Below are 20598 nucleotides of genomic sequence, written 5' to 3'. Positions count from 1 at the left end.
AAATTCAGGGACTGCGATGCTACAGTTGAAAGAAAAATAGATGTCCAAGAAACAGAATTAGAAAAATAATTTTGGGGATAAATTCTTTCTCTAATCTTTGATAGCCTACCATGTTCATTTCCACTTAAATAGATAAATATCTCATTTTTCCATGGATAGAACAGAGATAGCTAATTGTCCATCTAAATATTTATTTTCCACTTTTTCTCGATAAGGAAAAATTAATCAGTGCAATCACATGCCCCACTGTTCTCCAACCATAGGTATGACCGTGGGACCAAATTCTTGCCATTGAGAAATAAGTAAAAGTGTATCAGGTGCCTCTAGGAAATCTTAAAAGTTTCCATCCTGGAACATGAATGTGATTATCTGGGGCTTCAGCTGCCATCTCAGAACATGAGGACAAGTTCATGCTCCTGGGCTTGTGCAGTGAAGAGTAGGAAGGGGCCTGGTTACCAACAATTTTGCCAAGTTGCCAGACTAGTCCCAGAATTGCTTTTACCTGAGGAAAACACAATTCTGTCATGTTTAATCTACTGTTATTCTTTATTATGGGTTTTTCTGTTATATGCAGCCAAACCTAACCCTACCAAATACGGTGTGGTACCTGCTGATTTGGAATAGCTGAGAATTAAGTATTCTCAAGCTATAGTAGGGGAGCAAGACACAAAACAGAGGACTGTGAAGCTAAAAAGAAACGGAGAAGTCATTTGGCCAAGCTGCTCTATTTTGTAAACTTGATCAACTCTCTCTGGATTAAGGCTGGTCATCCATAAAATAATGTCCACATCTCAGCTTCCGGGATGGTTATGATCTGGTCCCTTCCGCTCCATCCTTATTTCACAATATAGAAATTATCCTCAGGAACTGTCAACTCATGTTAGTATCTTGATAAAACATGCACATCATTTCCCCATGTGTTAATTATGTGCCAGTCCCTCTGTTAAAAATACGCTTTCTCTGCTTAGCCATTTTGCTCAAAAATTCCCTTTTTGATGAAAGCTGTTTACCTCCAAACTCCCAGACAGGATGATCATTTTCTCTTCACGCTGTCTTTAAGATTTATGTGTTTTTATATTATCGGACTCAAACATGTAAATAAAGTCAGCATCTAATGCAATATTATTTATTTCTATATTCCTAGTACCCAGAACAGAAATATACAATAAGTGCTGAACAACTGTTTGTTGAATTGAATCACATTTCACATTAGGAAATTAAGGACTCTGAAAAGGTTACCACACTGGGTTTTAACAGAGCAAAGAGAGCCAAGATTTATATCAAATGTTCAAACGAAAGAGGAAAAAATGAAGCAAAAATATTAATTTTAATGTTAGCCCCACTAACACTCCCCAGTTTTTCATCTTCTTAATTCATTGGGCTTAAACATGAAGCCTATGGTCAGCCAGAGATGCTGATTGCCTTGGGAGAGCATTGCTCCCATCTCCATGAGACCACACTCTGCACTGAGCTCTGCTGGCTTGTGTTTCCTTGAGGTTCCAAGGGCAGGCAGCTTAAATGTCATCCCCAGAAGAATCTGCAGTGAGTCAGAACCATACATTCCATATGTCAGCTTTGAGTCCATTCTGTACGAAGAGCTGAAAATGTATCCCCTATTCTATTTTCTGTCCAAAATTATGTCCAGGCATACTGTCCAAGGTAGCATGTCAGAGATTCTGCAATGAGATTGGACGCTATCTTGAAGATATTCCAATAACCAAACGTCTATAAAGAGACGCCTCTTATTTGAAGACAATTTCCTGCTATTATTAAATTCCAAGGAATAAATTTACATCCAAAGATTAGATTGCTTTACAAGTTTAAGTTCAAAGACATGAAAATCTAAAAGAACTGAAGTTTGAAATAAAATTCTCTTGCCCCATGTATTAAAATTCAAAGTACAAAGTCCACTTACAAAACAAATACCCTTCCCCTTCATATCATCTTTTCCGCGGCTTAGTTGGCAGGATTTGCTGCCTAGGTAGAGTTGAGGTTCCTCCAGTAACCACCTGTCTCTCTCTGGAATGGGTCTGGAGATTCCAAAGCCTCTCACGTCATAGTAATTCAATGCCCAGTCTCTCAGGAGCCTTACTTTTAAAGAATCAAAACAGCTAACAGGACTCACAAAATTACCACACCCCTTTGTCACACTCACCCAATTTAGAAAGCCAATCTTCTACGCATAGGTCAATTATTCCAGGCAAAATTGCATTTCCAGAACCAGGGCTACCAGGATCCCAGTAATCCTGGTATCTGAGAGAAAAGGAAAATCTTTCTGGAGTCAATCTCAACAGGACGTCTCTCATTCAAGACCAATTGTCTGTATTCCATGACTTGCTTACTTAAGCCCAGTGGAAAAATATTCTCCCAGGAATACGTTTATTTTGCATTTACCATTTACAATTACATTTCCATATCAGTTTTTTAACTTTTATTTTAAGTTCAGGTATACATGTGCAGGTTTGTTACATAGGTAAATTTGTGTCATGGGGGTTTGTTGTACAGATTATTTCATCATCCAGGTATTAAGCCTAATACCCATTAGTTATTTTTCCTGATCCTCATCTCCTCCCACCCTCCACCTTCTGGTGGGCCCCAGTGTCTGCTGTTTACCTGTCTGTGTCCATCTGTTCTCTTCATTTAACTCCCACTTATAAATATGAACATGTGGTATTTGGTTTTCTGTTCCTGAATTAGTTTGCTAAAGAAAATGGCCTCCTGCTCCATCCGTGTTGCTGCAAAGGACATTGAGACTGTTTCACTTCCTTATACCATATATGAAAACCAACTCAAGATGGATTAAGACTTAAATGTAAAACCCAAAGCTATAAAAACCCTGGAAGACAACCTACGAAATGCCATTCTGGACATAGGAATGGGCAAAGATCTAACAGCAAAGATGCTAAAAGCAATTGCAACAAAGGCAAAAATTGACAAATGAGATCTAATTAAACTAAAGAGCTTCTGTACAGCAAAAGAAACTATCAGCAAACTAAACAGATAACCTAGAGAATGGTAGAACGTTTTTGCAAACTATGCATCAGACAGAGGTCTAATATCCAGCAACTATAAAAAACTTAAATTTACAAGACAAAAACAAGCTCATTAAAAATGGGCAAAGGACATGAACAGACACTTTTCAAAAGAAGACACACATACAGCCAACAAGCATATGAAAAAAAGTTCAGCATCACCGATCATGAAAGAAATGTAAATCAAAGCCACAATGACATACCATCTCACATCACTCAAAATGGCTATTGTTAAAAAATCAAAAAATAACCAGTGCCAGCAAGGTTGCAGAGAAAAGGGAATGCTTATACACTGCTGATGGGAGAGTAAGTTAGTTCAACCATTGTGGAATGCAGTGTGGCACTTCCTCAAAGACCTAAAAACAGAACTATCATTCCACCAAGCAATCCCATTACTGGTATATACCAAAGGATTATAAATCGTTCTATCATAAAGACACACACACATACGTTCACTGCAGCACTATTCACAATAGCAAAGACATGGAATCAACCTAAATGCCCGTCAATGGTAGAGTGGGTAAAGAAAATAAGACACATAGACACCACTTCTTTACATTTCCATTTTTGTGGGAAAAAAATTCCATCTGTTTCTTGTGTGCTTGCTCAGAGCATTAAGAAATATAAAAGCAGATCAACTTAGAAAAAATGTTAAAAGTTGATTGTGCACACTAAGAACAGTTCTCAAACTGGGAGACTTCAAACTGAAAGTAGTAAGAAGCCTCAAGTAAAGCAGCCACAGTGCAGATTATAAAGCACAAAGGAGGAGTATTTTAACCTTTTTTTTCCTTGCCTGTTGTATATTACCATCCCTTTTAGGGAAGTAGAGTTGTTTAAGCTCATTTGTCTCTAGTCAGTTGTTTTGATTTCAACTGAGCCATGTTCACAAAGCTTACGTTTTGTGTTTCAGTCATGCTTAGAGCTAGCATTATGGGGAAATCAGGATGACCTAAGTTTTGACTACGTGGTTATGGGTAGTTGGCCCTGGGGTATATCTAAACTATGGCCTTGGTTCTTCCTTCTTTTTTAATAGTATCATTTCAGGCATTTCTGTCTCCTTGCAAACTTGAAATAGACAACTGAAATAGCAGCAGCCAGTCCCCAAAATCACTGTGGGTTCTTTCTTCCCATCAAGCATACCCAGAACCTCTATTTCCATTTTCCTATAGAATCTTAGGTTTCTAAGCCCTTGATGGTGCCCTAAATTCAGTCTCTAATCCATGCCACACCTGCACCATCTCTCAGGGGCAGCCGTTCTTAGTCCTGTGCCACAGGGGCTATTTCCACCATCTGTAGCTATGGAACTACTTGGGACATGAAACCCATCTGCTAGGAAAGACGTCTTCATTCATAATTTGTCTTAGCTGAAGAATCACCACTAATAGATTCCTGCACTAAAGCAATTTTGTTGCTTCTGAAATTAAATTTCTGATGCACTGGCATTTAATTTCCCTGTGCTAGTCCCCAACCCCTTTCAAGAAGGCTACTTCAGTTTCTTAACAATTTAGTCTACTTCTTAAACCAGTCCTTTTTCTTCTCTACTCTATATAAGAGCTAATGCTGCCTGCAGGAACTGAGTGGCTCCCTTCCATTTACTTTGTCTTTGCTTTCTGCCCCAGGCAATTATTTTTATAACTACTCTGGATTCATCTGTGAGGTCTACCATAGTAAGAGAGAAGAAATCAACAAGCTCTCTGTTCACTGTTCAGATTTTGTCTACCATATTCTCAATGACATGGATAATCTCCCCAAGAGATTCTTCCATCAGACAGTTAACAAAAACCTGAACTTGGTCTCTGATTGTCACATCTACATTTCTTCATATCTTTCTACTACCTACCATTAAGATCCTAATTTCATAAATTCATCAACTAAGGTCCATAAGTTCTCTCAGAGTAAATGCAATGCTTATATCTCCTCTGTGATGATTGTGTCACACGGAAACTAACATAAGAAATGCTTTGACTATCGCTTATGCATTTTCTAAGTCTGTCCAGATTTCTACAACTCCTTGGTACAGCTGTTCCAGTCTTTAAGTAGTAGTTCCCCAGTTGCTCCAAGTGAGGTCCTGTGGGTTTAGAAAGTCACCTCTCAGTGACTTGGGTTTTCTTGGGGTTATCATCCTAGACTTCTCTCTTGGGTTCCATACACCATTTCCTTGGGTTCCGTACACCATTTATGATTTAGTAACAACAAACATATATTTCCCTCTTTAAAACCAGTTAGAATTTAGGTACCTTTTTCCGCCCCTTGTATGTTGGTCTAGCTCCATTTTCAAAGTACCTTTCTCCCTGTACTCTTTCTTAAAGTGAATAAATAATCTCTTCCTCCAGCCTATCCTGCCTACTTTCCTTTATTTATCTTCCTTTATTTCTGGATTTAATGGAACTGAAGTACCATCTTTTAACCACTTTAGTTTTTTTCTTTTCTTGAGCAAATGGGATAATTGGAGGCAACCAGTTCCAGGCACAGAACACTTTGATATCCTTGTGTTTGGGTTTCTAATAATGTCATTTAGTTGATTTTCTGTCTCAAGGAGATAGCAATTTCTTTCTAATAAGAGTCCACATCTCTTATTTCCTAATTAAGTCTAATGCACATCTATGGTGAAATCACAATTTGGGTCTCAGATAGCAAGTCAGGGTTAGAACTTAAGATATTAATGTATTCAGAGCCAATTTGGGATTCTATAATGGGAGAGGGAGTCTTACAAGTCTGTGGAAATGCCACATGAAAGGTTAGCAGGTGCCTTCACAGCCCTCCTTGATCCTCAAAGAGGTCTTCTCTTGAATCTGGAATACCCAATCTAGATTATCTAGCTGGTCTTGGTACTAACCATGTAGACCTAGAGCCCCTCTAGTGCTCTGTTATACATGCAGAGCTAGTTGCCTTGCAGTTTAAAAGTGGCAAATATTCTTCTGACCACCAATGTTTAAAATGCCTGTAAAACTCTTCTCTACAATGGAATCTTGTCTCTTAGGACAAGGTTGGTCTGTGCATTAAGCTAAAGCAGTCTCTACCTGAAGCACCCAACACAGCTAAAGGACTGTGTCTTATTTTCTCACATGAATTGCATAAGTCATAGGTTGCGGTCACCTGCCAAGCTTAAAATTCCTCATGACAGCCAGAGCTTTCTTCCCAGTCTACAGAAGTTCAAAGCCAAATGCAAACATGTAAACATCTGTTTGGCCTAAAATAAGTCTCTATAAACTATTTTAAGTCTCTTAAACTATTTTAAATAAGTCTCTATAAACTATTTTTAACTATTTATATATTTAAATAAGTATAAACTATTTTAACTATTTTAAGTGTATTATACTCAATACACTTATTCCCTAAAGTCCAAGACCCACATTTGTAGGCCTTGGATGCACAAAAACTTTCTCCTTCCAAACTTTCTCTTTTATTATTATTTCTCAATGTTCCTGGTGAATATACCAAATTTTGAGGTTTCTGAGGGTTACTCCCCAATAAATGGCGCCATTATTCTATACTCTGCTTAGAACAAGTTGAGATCAACAAACAGATTCAAACAGTGGGAAGCCAAAATATAACCTGTTATTGATAGAAATCAGGCCAGAAGACATGGTTTTAGGTGGGGGCAGTGCTAGACTTTAGGCCTCCTTGCAGGCAAGAAGCCTGACTACTTACACGTAGGCTCATTCCCAACAGAACAACAGTTGGAGCCACATCAAGTAGTTTCACTTATTCTTCTCAAAGGTGACAATTAAATAAAATACTCCATCTCTCTAAGAGCTGGATGAATAAAGACAGGCCTGCAGTAACACTATTGAAGCTTACTTCCAGGAAAGAAAGATTAGAAATGGGAAACAATTATTCCTGGATGACAAAAACTTACAAACAGTTAAAATCTTTGCTTATTGGTTTTTATATTGAAAGTAACTTTCCTCAAGATATTTGTGCAATTCTGATAGTGCAATACTCTCATAATTAGTTTTCAATACCATGTTGCACCTCAATTTAATAGATCTCATTTGTGGAGTATCAATGTTTCACAATATCAATGTCAATTCATTTTTTATAAAATTTGATATCTGAAAGCCAATTTTAGAATTCAGTCTTCAACTTCACAGTTTGGGGAATGGATTCATACTTAGGTCTGTTATTTAAATGTCTGGGTATTCTTTTCCCATAAGATTGTAGACCAGATTACTCCCAGCCAAATAGTTTCCTAACGAGCCAGCTGCAGAATGTGTGAAGTAGATCATATGTGTGTGCAATGCTTTAAGAATGACCTTACACAAAAAACAGTCACTGTTTAGATGGGTTATACAGTTGACCCCTGAACAACATGGGTTTGAAGCGCATGGGTCCATTTATATGTGGGTTTTGCCTCTGCCACCCCTGAGAGAGCAAAGCCAACCCCTCCTCCTCGACAGCCTGCTCAACACAAAGACAAAAAGGATGAAGACCTTTATAATGATCCACTTCTACTTAGTAAATATATATTTTTCGATAGTAAATATATTTTTTCTTCCTCGTGACCTTCTTAATAACCTTTTCTTTCCTCTATCTGACTTTATGGTAAGAATGTAATATATATGACATACAAAATACATGTTATCTGAGTATTTCTGTTGTTGGTAAGGCTCTGGTCAACATTAGTCTATTAATAGTTAAGTTTGGAGGAGTCAAAAGTTCTACGTTGATTTTCAACTGTGACGGGTTGGTGCTCCAACCCCCGACGTTGTTCAAGGGTCAACTATATTATAAACTAAGGAATCCAATCTTTATAAGGTAGGAGATGGGGGTAGAGAAAAATTAGTAGATTTTCCCTTGGATGACATGAACAATTCAAAAATCATTTGCATGTATCTCTATGTAACTATAGCAGACGCTTGTATTATGGACCCAATTTATCAACAAAGCATTATGCTATCAAGCCATAAGAATCAATCTAGTTCATGATGTTAATTTCTCATTCCATGGAAGGTTTTGGCTTGCTTTTGAAAGAAATTCATGCTGAATCACGCAATTAGTAAATTTAAGTTTTATACCCTTCCAACTGAATTTATGAGGAAAAAAATCCAAAAGTAATATTAACTACCACTGAATTGTCTTAGTCATGTTTTCTAATTTTGATCAATGTATATTAAGCTTATTGACTTCTTTTCAAAATTAAAAAACAGTTGTGACTCTCATGAGCATCAAGTTTTCAAATTCTTTATTAAAATTATCATGTACAAAACTAACTTAATTCAGTGATGTATTTTAAATATCTGTGCTTTGATCATCATTAAAAACAGCATAAAATGAGAGTTTGTCCTGTAAGTTAACTGTATTTTCAAAACAATACTTATGCTTAGATATACTTTTGCTAATGTTTGTTGTTCTAAGTCAATATATATTGTACTCACTTATGAAACTGACATTTGCAAATTGTTTTGCTATTCTGACAATTTTTCACATAGTAAATATTAATTTTACAAGAACATAATTTATTTCAATTTAAAATCAAAGCCTGATTAAATTTTGATGTTTTGTCACTGTATCAATTTAAAAAATCATCTTTCATACCTAATCATAACCTGTTGTATGATGTTTCATAATGATGTATTAAGCTGTAGTCCTTCAAAATAGATACATTTTATTATAAATTAAAAATATCCTTTACATCTATAAAGAAATATGCATGCTCAATTTTTCTTGAACCATATAACCCTCTCTTACCTCTCATTTTACACCAATTTTGATAAAAGGGTTGGTTATTAGAAAGTTTATTTTTCTCATCTCCACAATTTAAAAACAAACAAAAAAGTGTGTAAAATAATAGCTAAAACTGGTGAGAAATGGAAAATGCATACCTATGTAAAAAAGATAGCCACTCCGCAATTCAAATTAGTAACATAAAGATCAAATTTAATTTTTTAAGAAAATCAAGAAATGTATGTTTTTGAAGGATTTCTATATTTTTAAATATTGACAATTAATAATTGAAAACAATGTGTAAGCTAGCACTATGTAAATCAAAGAAAACAGACAAATGTTAACACGTAATTAATATTCTCAACCCAGGAGCCAGTTGATTGTTGAAACAGAAACCTGAACACATCATAACTCTAATACTTTTTTGTTTGTTGGTTTGTTTTTTTTTTTTTGAGACAGAGACTTACTCTGTAGTCCAGGCTGGAGTGTGGTGGCGCAATCTCGGCTCACTAAAACCTCTGCCTCCCGGTTCAAGTGGTTCTCTTGCCTCAGCCTCCTGAGTAGCTGGGATGACAGACACGCACCACTACTCCCAGCTAATTTTTTGTATTTTTAGTAGAAACAGGGCTTCACCACGTTGGCCAGGCTGGTCTCAAACTCCTTACCTCAACTGATCTGCCAGCCTCGGCCTCCTTTGGGATCACAGGCATAAGCCACTGAGCCTGGCCTACTCTAATACTCTTTAGTGGCATCCTTTCTCACTTAAAAAAAAAAGAACTGCAATTGTCCTACAAGGCTCTATGTCAGTGATGGCCTGGAGAAGGGTTATACCAGCTCACAAGAGCTGACTGTTGTATTTTCCATTGCTAGCTTGAAATTGGCCATGGTGAGAGTGTTTACACCAGAAAAATTGCAAACACTACAAATCAGGACATTTTATTATTGATTTTTTTCCCTAGAGAGCCAGCTGCTAAACATTTACCAGAACACCACTACCCTACATGATCTATCCCACCTCACCTAGATGTTAGCTCAATGTTCTCACCTCATCTTTTGCCACTTTCCCATTTGCCCAACCTACTCCATCAGCATATTCCTTCCTGCTTCAGGTCTTGCATATACTGTTTAGTCTGCCTGGACTATGTAAATTACTGTCTAACACATTCTATGTAAAACAACAAACCAAAATTCTCCACCTCCACAGCACACATGACATACAATATTTTATCAGTTTATCTATCTATCTATCTATCTATCTATCTATCTATCTATCTATCTAATCTATCTATCATCCTGCATTCATCTCTTTGTGATAGGATGTAAACTCCACAAAGGAAACTGATGTCAATTTTGTCCTGCTGTATCTCCAGTACCTTAAAAAAGCCATGGCAAACAGCAGGTGCTCAATAAATATTTTTCTGAACAAATGAATGGATACAAGTTGCCCTTAGTGGTCTAAATCTAAATATTTACATTTCTATCTCTTTTTAATAGAAATCACTTGCCATGTTGAGTATGAAGAATTACCAATTTTTAAATGCACAAATAGCTATATTTTGAATGACAACCATGCTTTTGGTTTAAATCTCTTATGCTCATCTGAGTATGCCTAACCATGAGTCCATCTAGTCTGCCTGTTATGGTTCATTTGATGACAAATACAGGGAGAGATGAAAGCAACATCCATCTACGAGGGATAAAGGCCAGAGCTTGACAAATGACTGTCAAAATGGAGAGAGGGGTCAACTTAAATGGTAAAAGTTCACACCTGGTATCTAGAAGAAAAGTAGTACCCTGACACAAGCAATAAGCTAAGAGAAGTAGCTGGTTTAACTGATGCTGGTGAATTTGTTTTAGATAAACCAAAATTAAAATGGCTGATGGTTGTATTAGGAAAAGCACTTCATGTCTGGACGTGGGAATCATCAACACATGTACTCTTTTTGAACTCAAAACCGAGTTGCCTCATGAACAGAAGTAGAAAGGGGGAAGGAGCATAGGAAAAGACAGATATTAAGCTGGTCATTGAATAAAGAAACTTAGGTAGAACCCCAGATAATCCTCACTGCTGTAGAACATGGAAAAGAATCAGAAAAGATGACATCGAGAAAGGAGCAATGGGAAAGGTCTGGTTTGGGCTGGAAGAGATCAAAAGCTCAGTGTGGAACATGTTCAGTTTGAGATGTCTCTGAAGTATCTGTGAACAAAACTCAGATAGGTGTTTAGATGTATAAATGTGAAATTCAGATAAAGTTTGAGCTCATATAAATGGAGTTAACAGCTAATAGATGGTATATGAAGCCTTGGGCATGTATAAGGTCACCCAGGGAGAGAATCTTATGAGCAGCAGAGAGTCGAGAATAAAGCTATATTCCACATTTGATGGCTTGACAAGAAAAAGCTTGTAAAGTGAACAGTCAAAGACGTAGATGAAAAAATACAAGAGAATATTTGTCTCAGGGAAACCATGGAAAAAGGAGATTCAAGAAAGGGCAACACATATTGCTGAGGTCAATTAAAAGTTCACTGGATACAGAGCAAGAATTCACTGGATGGAGATACACACATACATACATCCCTATCTTTTAGACCAAATTGTATTTTTGAAGTTATAAGAAGGAAAACCAGATTAAAATGGATTGCAAGCTAAGAAAATGTAGGAAATATGAACAGAAAACACTTCAAAAATGTGTAAAGAGTAGAAAGAGAGGGTGCAAGATGAGGATGTGAGATATATGAATGATTTTTTTTTAAAAAAGAGATACTTGACCATATTTATAAAATAATGAGATAGAATTTCTGCTTCTGGTATGGCTGACAATCTTCCAGTAGATAACAACTATAAGCTTTGAACAAACATAAAAAGCAACTGCTGGAGGAGGAGGTGAAGCAAGATGGCCAGATAGAACTCCCTAGAGATTATCCCCGTCCCCCACTGCAGGAACACCAAATTACTACCCACACAAGAAAGCACCTTCGTAAGAACAAGAAACCAGATGAGTGATCACAGTACCTGATTTTAACAGTGTATTAAAGAAAAAGGCACTGTAGAAGGTAGGAAAGACAGTATTGAATTGCCTACACACCCCTCTTTCATCCTCCATCAGCTGCAGCATTGTGCAGAGAGAATTTGTGTAGGCCAGTCATGATGGCTCACGCCTGTAATCCCAGCACTTTGGGAGGCCGAGGCAGGTGGATCACCTGAGGTCAGGAGTTCAAGAGAAGCCCGGCCAACATGGTGAAACCCTGTCTCTACTAAAAATACAAAAATTAGCCGGGCGTGGTGGCGGGTGTCTGTAATCCCAGCTACTCAGGAGAGGGAGGCAGGAGAATCGCTTGAACCTGGGAGGCGGAGGTTGCAGTGAGCCAAGATCACGCCACTGCACTTCAGCACCTGGGCAACAGTGTGAGACTCCGTCAAAAAAAAAAAAAAAAAAAAAAAAAAAAAAAAAAAAAAGAGAATCTGTGTGCATCGGAACTCAGTGCTTCCCTGTTACAGTGGAGAGCAACACAGGGCAGAACCCATAGAGGGAGCATTTAGACCAGCCCAAGCCACAGGGGAATTGTCTATTCCAGTGGGCAGAAATTGAGTTCCAGCTAGCACCATCATCATGGGCTAAAGCACTCTAGAGTCCTAAATAAATTTGAATAGCAGTCTAGGCCACAAGACTGCGATTCCTGGGCAAGCTCTGGTGCTGTACTGTGCTTGAGTCAGCCGACTTGGGATACACAAGACCCAGTGAGACACCAGCCAGGGCAGCCAAGGGAGAGCTTGCATCACCCCTCCTCCAATCCCAGGCAGTACAAATTGCAGCTGCAGGAGAGACTCCTTCCCTCTGCCTGAGAGGGGAGGGAAGAGTAATGAGGACTTTGTCTCGCAACTTGGAGACCTCCTCAGCCACAGTAGGATAGCATACTTGGTAGAGTCCTGAGGGCCTCATTCCAGGCCCTAGCTCCTGGATGACCTTTGTAGACACACCTGGGCCAGAAGGGAACCCGCTGCCTTGAAGGGAAGAACCCAGCTCTGGCAGAATTCATAATCTGCTGACTAAAGAGCCCTTGGGCCTTGAAAAACATCAGTTGTACCCAGGCAGTATTTGCTGTATGTCTTGGGTGAGACTCAGCGATGTTCTGGCTTCAGTTCTGACATAGCACAGTCCCAGTGGTAGTGGCCATAGGCATGCTTGTAACACCTCTCTCCTAGCTCCAGGCAACTCAGCATGGAGAGACAGAAACTCCATTTGTTTGGAGAAAAGGGAAGAGAACAAGAGTCTCTGCTTAGTAATCTAAAAATTCTCTTGTATCTTACCCAAGACCACCAAGGCAGTATCTCTATGAGCCTGCAACAGTCACAGCATTACTGGGGTGCCCCCTAATGCATATATGGCTACAGTAACCAGACTTAGATCACAATACTCAATTCTCTCTGAATACTTGGAATGCCTTCCCAAGAAGGACAGGTATAAACAAGCCCACACTACAATAAATACCTAACTCTTCAATGTCCATACATCTATGAACATCCACAAGCATCAAGGTCATCCAGGAAACATGACCTCACCAAACAAACTACGTAAGGTACCAGTGACCAATCCAGAAGTGACAGAGATATGTGACCTTTCAGACAGAGAATTCCAAATAGCTGTTTTGAGGAAGTGCAATGAAATTCAAGAATAGAGAAGCAAGTCAGAGTCCTATTAGATAAATGTAACAAACACATTGAAATAATTTTTAAAAATCAAGCAGAAATTCTGCAGCTGAAAAATTCAATTGGCCCATTAATAAGTGCATCAGAGCCCTTTAATAACAGAATTGATCAAAAAGAAGAATTAATGAGCTTGAAGACAGGCTATTTGAAAATATACAGTCAGAGGAGACAAAAGAAAAAAGAATAAAAAAGAATAAAGCATGCCTACAAGATGTAGAAAATATCTTCAAGAGGGCATATCTAAGAGTTACTGGCCTTAAAGAAAAGGTAGAGAGGGATATAGAGGTAGAAAGTTTATTCAAATGGATAGTAACAGAGAACTTCCCAAGCCTAGAGAAAGATGTCAATATTCAAGTTCAAGAAAATTACAGAACACCAAGATTTAACCCAAATAAGACTATCTCAAGGCATCTAATAATCAAACTCCCAAAGGTCATGGATAAAGGATCCTAAAAGCAGCAACAGAAAAGAAACAAACAACATACAATGGGGCTCCAATATGTCTGGCAGCAGATTTCACTATGGAAATCTTACAGGCAGGAGAGTGGCATGGCATATTTAAAGTGCTGAAGGAAAATATATTTCATCCTAGACTTATATACTGTGAAAATATCCTTCAAATATTTAAGGAGAAATATAGACTTTCCCAGATAAATAAAAGCTGAGGAATTTCATCAACCCTAGGCCTATCATACAAGTAATGCCAAACGGATTTCTTCACTCTGAAAGAAAAGAATGTTAATGAGAAACAAGAAATCATCTGAAGGTACAAGACTCACTGGCAATAGTAAGTACATAGACAAACACAGAATATTATAACACTGTAATTGTGGTGTGTAAACTATCCATATCTTGAATAGGAAGACTAAAAGATGAACCTATCAAAAATAATAACTTTTCAGAACATAGACAGTATAATAAGATATAAACAGAAATAACAAAAAGTTAAAAAGCAGAAGGGATGAAGTTAAATTGTAGAATTTTTATTAGTTTTCTGTTAGTTTTTGAAATTAGTGTTAAATTGTCATCAGTTTAAAATAATGAGTTATATTATTTGCAAACCTGATAGTAACTTCAAATAAAAAATCCTACAACAGATACACAAACAAGAACAAGCAAGATATTGAAACACACCACTGAGAAAATCATGTAAGTAGGCACGCAAGAAGGAGGGAAGGAAGGCCACAAAACAACCAGAAAACAAATAATAAAATGGTTGTAGAAAAAACAACAGTTAGAGAGAGAAGAACAGCAGAAACTGGAAGGGAGCCAACAACTGGAAGGTGGGCAGAGCACTAGAGTTTTTCATTTTTAGGGCATTTAGCCTGAGGGCAGGCCAGTCATCACTAACATGGGCAGCTAAAACTCTTATGAAAACTTTACTGTCTTACTGGATTAAAGAACCAGAAGACTAGGGGGCAGCCACTGCTGCTAGAAAATGATAGGGGCAATCCTTTAAAAGAGAGAACATGAGAGCTTGAACCCTAATCCTGCAAATACATTCTTCTGTAATCTCTAAAGCCCAGGTCATTCATAACCACTGGATACTATTCACAATTACTCAACAAAGAAGTAGAAAAACATGATTAATTATCAAAAGAAAAAGACAATCAACATAGAACAACCCCACCAAGTGGGAAGCTTAACAAGGAAGATGGGCAGCTTCTCTACTGTATTAGAATACAGGTTGCATAAAAATGTAGATATAGTTAACAGGATGCATACAAATGAGGATATGGTAACATAGGATGCATACAGATTTGGTTTTGGTAGCTAACAAGAAGTTAAAGTTATTTGCTCCAAATTAAGTTTTGAAAAAGGCATTGTGGAGACTTGATCAGAGAAACATATGTTCGTTGGGCAGTGTTGACAGCCCATTTCTTAGTTGGTAGCTGTGAATTTATTAGAGTGGCACCCATGATCAGCTGGATCCAGTTTCTCACCTGCAAAACAAGATCATAATGTCTAGTTCAAAGAGTGTTAGGAGAATTAAATGAGAGAATGCCTGTGAAGAATCTACCATAGTGCCTCACATAAAGGTACTTAATGTTATTCTAGAGAAACTGTGTGAAGTTCTTTCCATGCCTACATCTAGTAATTATTTTGCACAGCTGCTCTTCAGGAAGTTGCTTAAGTTTCCGGTGCTGCTATATTAAAGAGAAGCTAACTTCAGTGGGCAACCAGCTAATTAAATAACTGCAAAAGGCGCATAAGCTACTAAGCCACAAATGTACCATATAGTGTTCGTAAATTGGCATTAGGCTGCAATTTGGATAGGAGCTGCAGTTTGTGGAGACCACTATTTTTGCAAAGCTACAGAGAGGAAAGTAATTTATTGTAAGTCTTGTACACTATAATCAAACTGATAGAGAACATCTTGTGATAATGCTCCAAATTTCCATAGAAATTGTAAACAGGAAAAAAAAACAGGAGCAAATAGCTAGAGAAATCTGTTCATCAATTTGAAAAATATGAGACGACTATGTTTTACTTGGGAACAAGGTACAAAGAAAATTGCTGCCAAGAGTTTTTTTTTTTTTTACTTTTTAAGGAATGTGTTTTGTGATTGAGTGCTATAATTTAGAAATAACATTTAATGTACTATTACTCAATTCTGATAAATCTCATAGTGTAAAACAGCACTTAAAACCACAAGTTTCTGTTGTGATGTATACTGCACAACTATAAATCCCATGAACAAAATTTTAATTTATATAAAACATAAATAGATTTTTAAAGAATGATATAAAACACTGATTCACACATGGAAACCAGGGCCTTAGGTTAGAATCCTAGCTTCAAGACTTATATTGCCACTAACTGTTAATGGGCTTGCCCTCCCACTGTACAACTAGAAAACTGGACAAAACATATAAAGCAACCAATAAGGTCAACTCTACCATCACTCTGGCTTTCTGCCTGGAAGAAAGTGGCTGCGGGGTGGGAAAGAAAAACCTTCCTTCCCACCCTACATTTGGCTGCAGGGTAGGAAGGAAAAACCCAGGTAGAGAACTGTGATAACACTGAGTTGAGGAAAAGGAGCAGAATTCAGAGAGGCTGAGGTGGCTGCCTATGTTGGGCAGAGATCCGGAAAGAAGGGAGTTACAAAGAAAAGCACTCCTACGTAAGAGTTGTCTTGTTATCTTTGGTTGATTACTAACGCACAAGTTGCAGATACAGTCTGGATCCACTGGACAAAGAAGGTTTACATCCTAGGTGGGATGGAGTAGGATGGTGAAAGATTAGATTGTATTACGTTACTCAGAATGACATGCAATTTAAAACTTACAAATTATTTCTGGATTTTTCTTTTTTTTTTTTTTTCCTGAGACGGGCTCTGGCTCTGTGCCCCACGCTGGGGTGCAGTGGCATGATCATAGCCCACTGCAGCTTCAACTTCCTAGATTCAAGTAATCCTCCCACCTCAGCCCCGCTAGCAGCTGGGCCCACAAGCACATATCACTACACCCAGCTAATTTTCTATTTTATCATTTGTAGAGACAGGGTCTCAATATGTTACCCAGATCATCTTGGACTCCTGGTCTAAGCAACTCTCCCGCCTCAGCCTTCCAAAGTGCTGGAATTACAGGCATGGTCACCACACCCGGCCACGTAATATTTTCAAACTGCAGTTGACCATGAGTAACTAAAACCATGGATAAAATAAAAAATGTAAGCTGAATAATTTCCAGAGCTCCCACACGGCTGGAAGATATTTGAGTTCTGGTGACCCAGAATGGTTATACCTCAATGATCTCCAGGCCATGCAGCAGAGACCCCAGAAATACCATGCCCCTATTTTAAAGCAAAATTAGGACTCAAGACTACTCCAGGCCTACTCTAACAAAGTTCACAAACAAGCATGAAAAAGAACAAGCTGATAATCAAATACAGTTGACCCTTGAACAACGCAAGAGCTAAAGGCATAGACCCCTATGCAGTCAAAAACCCCTGTATAACTTTTGACTCCCCCAAAATGTAATTACCAATAGTCTATTGTTGACTGGAAGCCTTACCAATAACACAAAGTCAACTCATTTTGCATATGTCTTATATACTGTATTGTTACAAAAGCTACAGAAAATATTGAGTGATATGGAAGAGAAATTACACCTACAGTACTGTGATACTTCAAGATGAATACACTGTCTGAAATGGAGGGCAACCATAGCTTTAGACCTCAGTCTGTAAAGGTACTTTAAAGCAATTTAACTTTTTCTTACGTCATGACTTTTCTCTTGAGAGCACTTCCAGCAGCACCAGCAACCTCTGTATCGGTCTCATGGTGTTATTCAAGACTTATGTTATTGCACTACACATGGTGAAAGATACTTCAGAATGGCAAGAGGTCACTTTTATTGCAATATGCAATTTACTGGAGAGACAAACTGCTCACTCAGAGATATTAGCACTACATGGCATTTTAAATGAATACAATACTTAAGCTCACTGCAATAGCAACAGGAGGTGGCTACAAAAGTATTATGGCAGCATAGTATGTACTGTAATTTTATGCAGTTATGATTTAATACTGCACTCCCCAACCTTTTTGGCACCAGGGACCAGTTTGTGGAAGACAATTTATCCATGGACTCCAGAAGGCTGGAGGAAGGGGTGGAGGGGGATGAAACTGTTCCATCTCAGATCATCAGGCATTAGAGTCTCATAAGGAGTACATAACCTAGATCCCTCACATGTACAGTTCACAACAGAGTTCCCACTCCTATGAGCATCTAATGCTGCCGCTGATCTGACAGAGGTGGAGTTAAGGTGGTAATAGTCTCTGGTGCTCACTGGTCACTCACCTCCTGCTGTGTGACTCCAGTTCCTAACAGGCCACAGGGGGCTGAGGACCCCTGAATTTTACATTTGTTTACGTTTCTCTTGGCTGTGAATGGCACCATGGATGGTCTGAGTTTGTGAAAGTTTTGATAAATTTTAACTTTTTATAATAGATTTGTATATATTTTATCAGTAAATGATGAAACAGAATAGTAGCTACACACATTTTAGGCATTTATGATGTACCTTTTTAAAATTTTAAAAAATATTCCTAGGTTATGCATTTTTCTATGAGTATTTTCAAATTAAGTCTCAAAAAAATTTTGTTTATTGAAAAAAAATCTACGTATAAATGGATACACACAGTTCAGACTTGTGTAGTTCATGCATCAACTGTAATTGTCTGCCAAGACAAAGTCCAACAGTTTTTTAAAAAAACACAAAAACAGAATTCAGACACTTGATAATGTAACATGACAATGTAATAATGAAACAAACAGAATCCAATCCAAATTAATGCACATACAAAAAGGCAAGAAATCTGACCCACAACCAGGAAAAATATCAGTCAACAGAAACAGATCCAGAAATGACAGATATAATAAGCAGACAGACTTCAAAAGAGCTATTATAAATATGTTCAAAAGATTTAAAAAGAAACATAAAAACAATGAGAAATATAAAAAAGCAGCAAATGAAACTGCCAAAGCTGAAAACTTGAAGGAAACTATTCAAACTGTAGGACAGTGAGAAAAAAGCTAGGAAAAAGAGAGACTCTGTGACTTATGCAACACTACCAAATAGAGATGTAATTAGTCTTAGAGGAGGAGGCAGAAAAATACTCAAAATCAATTTTTTAAAATTTAATAAAATACATAAACCCATAAATCAAGGAGTGCAACAAACCCAAAGTAGTGTAAAGCAAGATGAACACATACACAAATCGCACCAAGACGCATCTTACTCAAACTGCTGGAAACTAGTCATAAAGAGAAGTTGGAAATCTTAAAAGCAGCCACAGTAGCAAAATAAAATTAAAAATATGATGACTACATATCTCTCTTCAGAAACAATACAACCCTGAAGACAAAATACAGATGGGGAAGAAAAACTGTCAAACTACAGTATTTCATCTGTATTTTCTATTTTGAAAACATCTGTATTTTGTCCATTGAAAATGCTTTCCAAAAGGAATGCAAAACAAAGACATTTTTAAGCCAAAAAACTCCTAAGGTAATTCACCAGCAGACCTGCTTCACAAGAAATGATAAACTTTTTCGGGCTTTAAAATAAATGATGCCAGATTGAAATCTGAATCTACAAAAGCAATGAAGAAATGAATCAGTGGATGGCTACTTCTACTAATGGAAACAGGAAGATATTGGGTGATTTCCCACTACAGTTAAGTACAGAAGTGAACAAAATTGTCAAAAAACAACCAATTCAGTATACTGAAGCTTGATTAAAGTCAAACAACAAATTGAAGAATGTCTATTATTTCAAAACTGATCAGCTGCAGGTAAAAATGGCAGCAACATTATGACCCTCTATGCCTGGTGATACAACCATACACCTGTCACTTGGCCAGTAAAAAATGTAGCTTTATAAGTTTAGGGCTGGATGCAGCCAGAGCGGTGGACTTGATTCAAGGTTGGGGCAGGAAAACTCATTGCTTTGCTGGATAAAAATGGCAGACTTGGTTCAAAAAGGATGGGGAAAACCCATACAATTGCTTTGCTAGCCCTAAGTTGCAGGCCTAGTTCATGGCCATTGACAGACAAATCAGAAATTAAACTGAGAGATCCTAGAAGTGGAAGAACCACAGAGGGGTTAAGCTAAGCTCACACATACACCTGACGGATGGCTAAACTAGAAAATAAAAACCAAGGGGGTACTGAGGACTGGTTGCAACCTTGAATGCATTCCTCATTCCACATGTAGTTCAGTTGCCTTGTAGACTCATGATGTCTAAGTATAAACTCTGTTCACATCATTGGTTGGTCACTAAACTACACAGACAGAAGGATAAAGCCAGGCTAAAATAAAAGCAACTGAGCAGAAACATCAGTGACTGCACAATGCGGTGGAGACAAATCACACAGCTGACATCTAAGCAATCCATGAAATATAAAAAAGAAAAACCATCAGGAGGAAAAAACGTCTGAAAAACAAGAGAATCCTAAGTTGCTAAAATATATTACCTGAAACGTCAAGTTTTCAGCCAAAAATTACCCAACAGGGAAAAAAGAGAAAGTGTAACAGTACACAGGAGAAAAAGCAGCCAAAAGAAACTGACTCTGAGTGGAGCCAGATGTTTAACAAATACTTCAAAGCAACTAATACAACTCATAATAATCTGATTCAAGAAACTCAACAAAGCCCAAGTAGGAGAAATAGAAAGAAAACTAC

General features: G+C 37.7%; 1 protein-coding gene across 1 annotated transcript in view; it reads right to left on the bottom strand.

Annotated features, from left to right (window-relative positions):
- Nucleotides 1–1099: 1099 nt before the first annotated feature.
- RFC3 (replication factor C subunit 3) overlaps nucleotides 1100–20598 on the bottom strand; it is a 40084-nt gene continuing 20585 nt past the window's right edge. The window contains exon 10 of the mRNA XM_063619312.1: nucleotides 1100–2731. The gene's annotated coding sequence lies outside the window, so the exon portion shown is untranslated. The remainder of the gene's footprint in view (nucleotides 2732–20598) is intronic.

Source organism: Symphalangus syndactylus, chromosome 15 (assembly GCF_028878055.3).
Source record: "Symphalangus syndactylus isolate Jambi chromosome 15, NHGRI_mSymSyn1-v2.1_pri, whole genome shotgun sequence".
Lineage (NCBI taxonomy): Eukaryota > Metazoa > Chordata > Mammalia > Primates > Hylobatidae > Symphalangus > Symphalangus syndactylus.
This window is presented reverse-complemented; position numbering and strand designations above follow the sequence as displayed.